A 6,832-nucleotide genomic window follows, 5' to 3' on the forward strand; every position below is an offset into this window, starting at 1 on the left:
GTAAAGACGGGGCTTTGCCATGTTGGCCACACTGGTCTTGAACTCCTGACCTCAAGTGATCCACCCACCTCAGCCTACCAAAGTGCTGGGATGACAAGGGTCAGCCACAGCACCCGGCAAAACATGACTTTTTACGTTGATGACACTATACACTGCATCTGATGGAATGTTTTGTTTTGTTTTTCTTTTTTTTGAGACAGTCTCGCTTTGGCACCGAGGCTGGGCAGTGTGGAGTGCAGTGGCACGATCTCAGCTCACTGCAAGCTCCTCCTCCTGGGTTCACACCATTCTCCTGCCTCAGCCTCCTGAATAGCTGGGACTACAGGCGCCCGCCACCATTCCCGGCTAATTTTTTGTATTTTTTAGTAGAGACGGGGTTTCACTGTGTTAGCCAGGACGGTCTCGATCTCTTGACCTCATAATCCGCCTGCCTCGGCCTCCCAAAGTGCTGGGATTACAGGCATGAGCCACTGCGCCTGGCCTGACGGAATTTTCAAGAGCTGAAAACCAAGTTAGAATCTGAGGCCCACAATGAATAAACCCATCATTACACAAGTAAAATGTGGAGATGGGATTATGAAACACTGAAAATCAAGAAAAAACATCTTGTCCCCCAAAACCTCATGCCACACAAGACTTTTTTTTTTTTTTTTTTTTTGTGAGGAAGAGTCTTGCTCTGTCGCCCAGGCTGGAGTGCAGTGGCGCCATCTCGGCTCACTGCAAGCTCCGCCTCCCGGGTTCACGCCATTCCCCTGCCTCAGCCTCCCGAGTAGCTGGGACTACAGGTGCCCGCCTCCACGCCCGGCTAATTTTTTTTTTTTTTTTTTTTAGAGGAGACGGGGTTTCACCATGTTAGCCAGGATGGTCTTGATCTCCTGTCTCCTGACCTCGTGATCCGCCTGCCTCGGCCTCCCAAAGTGCTGGGATTACAGGCGTGAGCCACCGCGCCTGGCCAAGACTTTTTTTTTTTTTAATAGAGCCAAGGTCTTACTCTTTCACCCAGGCTGCAGTGCAGTGGTGTGATCACAGCTCAGTGCAGCCTTATCCTCCCGGGTTCAAGCAATTTTCCCACCTCAGCCTCCCAAAAGTAACTGGGACTACAGCTGCATGCCACCATGCCCGGCTAATTTTTTTTATTTTTAGTAGAGACAGGGTCTCACTAAGTTGCCCAGGCTGGTCTCAGGTCCTCCTGCCTTGGCCTCCCAAAGTGTTGGGATTACAGGTGTGAGCCATGGCACCTGACCAAGATAATTTTGAAGGTAAAGCGGATCACTGAAATTAGGGTCTCTTATGTGTACTGAAAAAGTACACACTTTTTTACAGGAAATTTGCAAACAGAAAAGCTCCAGTTGGACACAAGCATAAATCAGATAAATTAACATCTCATTTGGAGGGTGAATTTGTAGTCCTGTGTTAATACAATGGATTTTTAGAGCAGAGAAACAATAGCCCTTAAAACTGCCAGGGGGTAAAGAAGTAAACAAATGCTTTCTTAAGGACTGAAATGAAAAAGAAAAAGACCATTTCCCCCTAGATATGTGAACTCCTTTCATTATTCATTACATTGGCCCAAATTCCTAAACCGACTAATTTCCACAATAATGAAAACGGTAGTTGATAAGAACCACTGTAGACTAATGTCCAAGATAAATGTTTTCCAAAAGAAGTCAGATACCTGAAAACAATGCTCTGTATCTCTCTGAGTTCTCCAGGAAATCAATACTGAGCTCCTCAGTCAAAGGTAATGCTGTCCTGCAAGCCTTTGTATCAGTGTCTGTTATGGCTTCCTAGATTAGAAGGCAGCCATATATAAAAATGTAGCCCTGTATTATAATTAATACAGGAGGGCTTTGGGATTTATTGGTGGCTCAGAGAGCATGCCATGAAAATGGGCTTACAGAGTCAATGATCAACCAGGGGCCCTATTAGGCAGGCAAGTAACTACATAAGAGAAACTCTGGCAAAAATGAAAGGGTAACTAAACACAAAGAGCCTTGTGGAGAAGTAAGATATTTTGCAAATTGTGTTTTGGAAAGTGAGCCTCTTAGAGGAAAACAACTACATGCTGACTGTGGTTAAATATATGAATACATTAAATTAACCACCAAGTTACAATATAACTCTTTGTTTCCTCATCTTTCTTAGAACTTAGCCTTAAAGGCCCAGTGTTGTGAAGATGAAGGCTTTTATGAAGTTTTGTATCCACTTTAAAGAAGCCCCTTAAGTGTAAATTTTATTTATTTTAATTTTTATTTGTTTTTAGTTGTTTTCTTTTTTTTTTTTTTCTTGAGACAGGTTCTCACTCCATTGCCCAGGCTGGAGTGCAGCGGTGCAATCACAGTTTACTGCAGCCTTGACCTTCTGGGCTCAAGCAATCCTCCTACCTCAGCATCCCAAGTAGCTAGACCACAGGAACGCACCACCACGCCCAGCTTTTCTTTTTTTTTTTTTTTTAATTTTTTGTAGAGATGAGGTCTTGCTACATCACCCAGGCTGGTCTCCAACTCCTGGCCTCAAATGATCCTCCCACCTCAGCCTCCCAAAGAGCTGGGATTACAGACATGAGCCTGCGCCCAGCCAACTGTAAAATTTAGAAGCTGAAACGCCAACTGGGAGCAGTGGCTCACGCCTGTAATCCCAACACTTTGGGAGGCCAAGGCGGGCAGATCACGAGGTCAGGAGTTCGAGACCAGCATGGCCAATACAGTGAAACCCTGTCTCTACTAAAAATACAAAAAATTAGCCAGGGGTGGTGGCAGGCCCCTGTAATCCCAGCTACTCAGGAGGCTGAGGCAGGAGAATCACTTGAACCCAGGAGGTGGAGGTTGTAGTTAGCAGAGATTGCACCATTGCACTCCAGCCTGGGCAATAGTGTGAGACTCTGTCTCAAAAAAAAAAAAAAAAAAAGAAGCTGAAACACCACAGCATTAGCCCACTACTAGCTCAACACAATTACAAAGAGACCTCTTTAAAAACTGAACTATAAAGCAAATCTATAAAGTTTGAAGTCACCAGGCAAGTAAGAAAACATGTTACGGGGAAATAATCTGAAAAGAAACAACAAACAATGATAAACATGGAAAACCAGAGTCCAAGATCATCAACCGCTTAGACTCCACACAGTAGTCTTTCTAGGGAAAGAAAGTAGAGTCTTTTTTACAGAAATGCTGAAGAAACAATTCAGAAGAAACCTAATGATTTATTAATGCCTTCGACCCACTCTACCCCTTCCTGTGAGTCTCCTTTCCACTGGGGACCCAGCAGGGCCTAGAATGGATGATGCTCATCACGGTTCATTGAAGCAAGTGGCTGCTCACCAGCAACTGATGGAACTGCCAGGCCCTGGGAAACCAGCCACCTTCTCCTGCTAGGACTGAAGCAACTTCCTCACTGACTGTGACAGCCATGGCCTTCCTCTGAATCTGCAGGTGACCATGTCTGCTCCTAGAATTCTATTTCCTTGACTGGTGCCATGTTTGTTTGTTTGTTTGTTTTGAGACAGAGTTTCGCTTTTGTTGCTCAGGCTGGAGTGCAGTGGCGCGATCTCGGCTCACGTGAACCTGGGAGGTGGAGGTTGCAGTGAGCCGTGATCACGCCACTGCATTCCAGCCTGAGCGACAGGGCAAGATTACGTCTCAAAAAAAAAAAAAAAGAAAAAGAAAAAAACTAGTGATAAGAGCTAACATTTATTAAGCACTAATCAGGAACCAGGCTTTCAGTTTAGCACTTTGTATACATTATTATCTCATCTAATTCTCACAACGACTGTATGAGATTGGTACAATTATAAGTTTCTTTTTACAATGAGAAACTAAACCTAAGAGAAGTTAAGTTGCCCAAGGCCACACAACTAGACCTGGGAATCAAGCTCCAAACCAATTTCTCAAACCCCTGGGGCTTCCTGCCATAGTCTCACAGGACCTCACAGTTTCTATAAGAATGATTGAATATGGTGTTTCTGTGTGATTCTACTGCAAAGAATAATCAGTATAAGCATTTTCTGGATAATCAAAAGCAGTGGTTCTCAGTATGGGCTACACATTAGAATGGCCTAGAAAGCACTGTAAAAATACTAATGCCCCACCCTGAGAGAGATTTCTTTTTTTTTTTTTGAGATGGAGTCTCACTCTGTCCCCCAGGCTGGAGTGTAGTGGCGTGATTTTGGCTCACTGAAAGCTCCGCCTCCCGGGTTCACGCCATTCTCCTGCCTCAGCCTCCCGAGTAGCTGGGACTACAGGCGCCCACCACCACACCTGGCTAATTTTTTGTATTTTTAGTAGAGACGAGGTTTCACCGTGTTAGCCAGGATGGTCTCGATCTCCTGACCTCGTGATCCACCCGTCTCGGCCTCCCAAAGTGCTGAGATTACAGGCATGAGCCACCGCGCCCGGCCCGAGAGATTTCTAATTTACTTCTATTTTTATGCATATACCAAAGTGATGCCAAGGGCCCAGTGCAGCAGCTCACGCCTGTCATCCCAGCACTTTGGGAGGCCGAGACAGATAGATCACTTGAGGTTGGGAGTTCAAGACCAGCCTGGCCAACATGGTGAAATCCTGCCTCTACAAAAAATACAAAAATTAGCCAGGCTTGGTGGCATGCACCTGTAAACCCAGCTACTTGGGAGGCTGAGACACGAGAATCGCTTGAACCTGGGAGGTGGAATTTGCAGTGAGCCGAGATCACACCACGCACTCCCAGCCTGGGCAACAGAGTGAGACTCTGTCTCCAAAAAAAAAAAAAAAAAAGTGATGCCAGGGTTGAGACCCACTGATCTGGATAAGCAGCTTGCAGCTTATAACTGAATCTTAGTCACAATTGTTAGTACAACCATTTCAGTTTGTGTTTATGCTGTTCACCTTGGCTCTTGCCAAGCAAAACCAGGTGAAGTCATATCACAGTGCCTAAAGACGAACCTTCTCAAAAGTTTTTGGAAAACAAGGCAGAATTGTCATCTCACTCCATACAGTGCTGAAATCAAAGAATACCCACCCAAGCAGTCAGTACCATGTTCCTTTGCAAGCAGCAACTTCATTACAGAAAAACATCTTCCATCACATTAAATCGGCATTGTTCATGTGAATGTTATTAGTTTGGTAATTTTGTTTGTATTTGATTTATAAATGGATACTGGTTTTACAGTTATAGAGGAGCAGTAAACACAAAATATTCACATCTAGTGTATAATTATAGTAATAAAAATAATCTCAAACACCACTGAGGGTCTGTGAGAATTTTTTTTTTTCTATTTTTTTGAGACAGAGTCTTGCTCTGTCGCCCAGGCTGGAGTGCAGTGGTGCGATCTCCGCTCACTGCAACCTCCACCTCCCTGGTTCAAGCGATTCCCCTGCCTCAGCCTCCCAAGTAGCTGGGATTACAGGCATACGCCACCACGCCTGGCTAATTTTTTTGTATTTTTAGTAGAGATGGGGTTTCACCATGTTGGCCAGACTAGTCTCAAACTCCTGACCTCAGGCAATCTGCCCGCCTCAGCCTCCCAAAGTGCTGGGATTACAGGCATACGCCACCACGCCTGGCTAATTTTTTTGTATTTTTAGTAGAGATGGGGTTTCACCATGTTGGCCAGACTAGTCTCAAACTCCTGACCTCAGGCAATCTGCCCGCCTCGGCCTCCCAAAGTGCTGGGATTACAAGCGTGAGCCACCGCGCCCGGCCGGATAATTCTTTTTCTTTTAAAAGGAGTCTGTGTTACTCAAGTTTGAAAAATCCTGCTATGACCAGTATACAATACTGCCTGCTTTTGTTTGGTTAAAAAAAATAGTGCCAAAGGCATCAGAGATAAGACTTGATCAGATTCAAGTTTGAGTTTTGGGCAAGAATATTTCATAGGTGATGTTTTTCCCCTCAAGAAGCAAATAATGCCTGGTCTTCTCTGTGCTGCTAGCAGTTGTTAATAGCAATACTCAGGTCTGCTGATTCATTAGGACTTGCAAAATGGTGGCATTCTATCATTCCTTCTTTATTTATCACCTAGAATACTTCTATAAAGAGGACTTCCACCCAGATGCTGTGGCTCACACCTGTAATCCTAGCACTTTGGGAGGCCGAGGTGGGAAGGTCATTTGAGCCCAGGAGTTCAAGACCGGCCTGAGCAACATAATGAGACCCCGTCTCTATAAAAAATAATTATTATTATTAAAATAAGATAACTTCCCCCATCTTACATTTTGTTACCTTGAGGTACACAGTTCACCCAGAAGAGGCAGAATAAATGCTTAATTACTCCCTTTTATTTACTAGTTTTCAAAAGAATGAATTTAGTGCCCCCCAGCATCTTCCAATTAGGCTTTTTTCCTTTCAAGCAGCATTATTATTTTTTTAAATAATATACAGATGGGGTTTCACCAAGTTGCCTATGCTGGCCTTGGACTCCTGAGCTCAAGCAATTCTCTCGCCTCAGCCTCCCAAAGTGCTGGGATTCCAGGCATGAGCCACCGCGCCCGGCCTGAAGTATCATTATTAACTCAAGGACTCTTAGCATTTCCTGTGTCTTAATTACTTGCCATTTTTTTCTTATTGAAGCTCAGATTTCCCTAATTGTCCAGTGAAAGCTTCTTCAAGTTGGCTCCAGAATTGAGTCCTTTGGACTCGACCCCAGAAGCTTTTGTTAACTTCTTCCCTTTTAAGTTGTCCCAGGCTCATCTAGTACATTTCCTCCCCCAGACCTGACATCAATGGCTAGGTAATTCTGAGCTTCGGCGGTTCCCAGGGGAAACAACATTTATTGGGAGCAGGTGGTGTTCACAGTTCTCTGTTTTGATAATAACACAGGCACAGCAGGGAGATCCTTTTAAAAGTGGGGCTTGAGAGT

This window comes from Gorilla gorilla, chromosome X, assembly GCF_029281585.2.
Source record: "Gorilla gorilla gorilla isolate KB3781 chromosome X, NHGRI_mGorGor1-v2.1_pri, whole genome shotgun sequence".
NCBI classification, from domain to species: domain Eukaryota; kingdom Metazoa; phylum Chordata; class Mammalia; order Primates; family Hominidae; genus Gorilla; species Gorilla gorilla.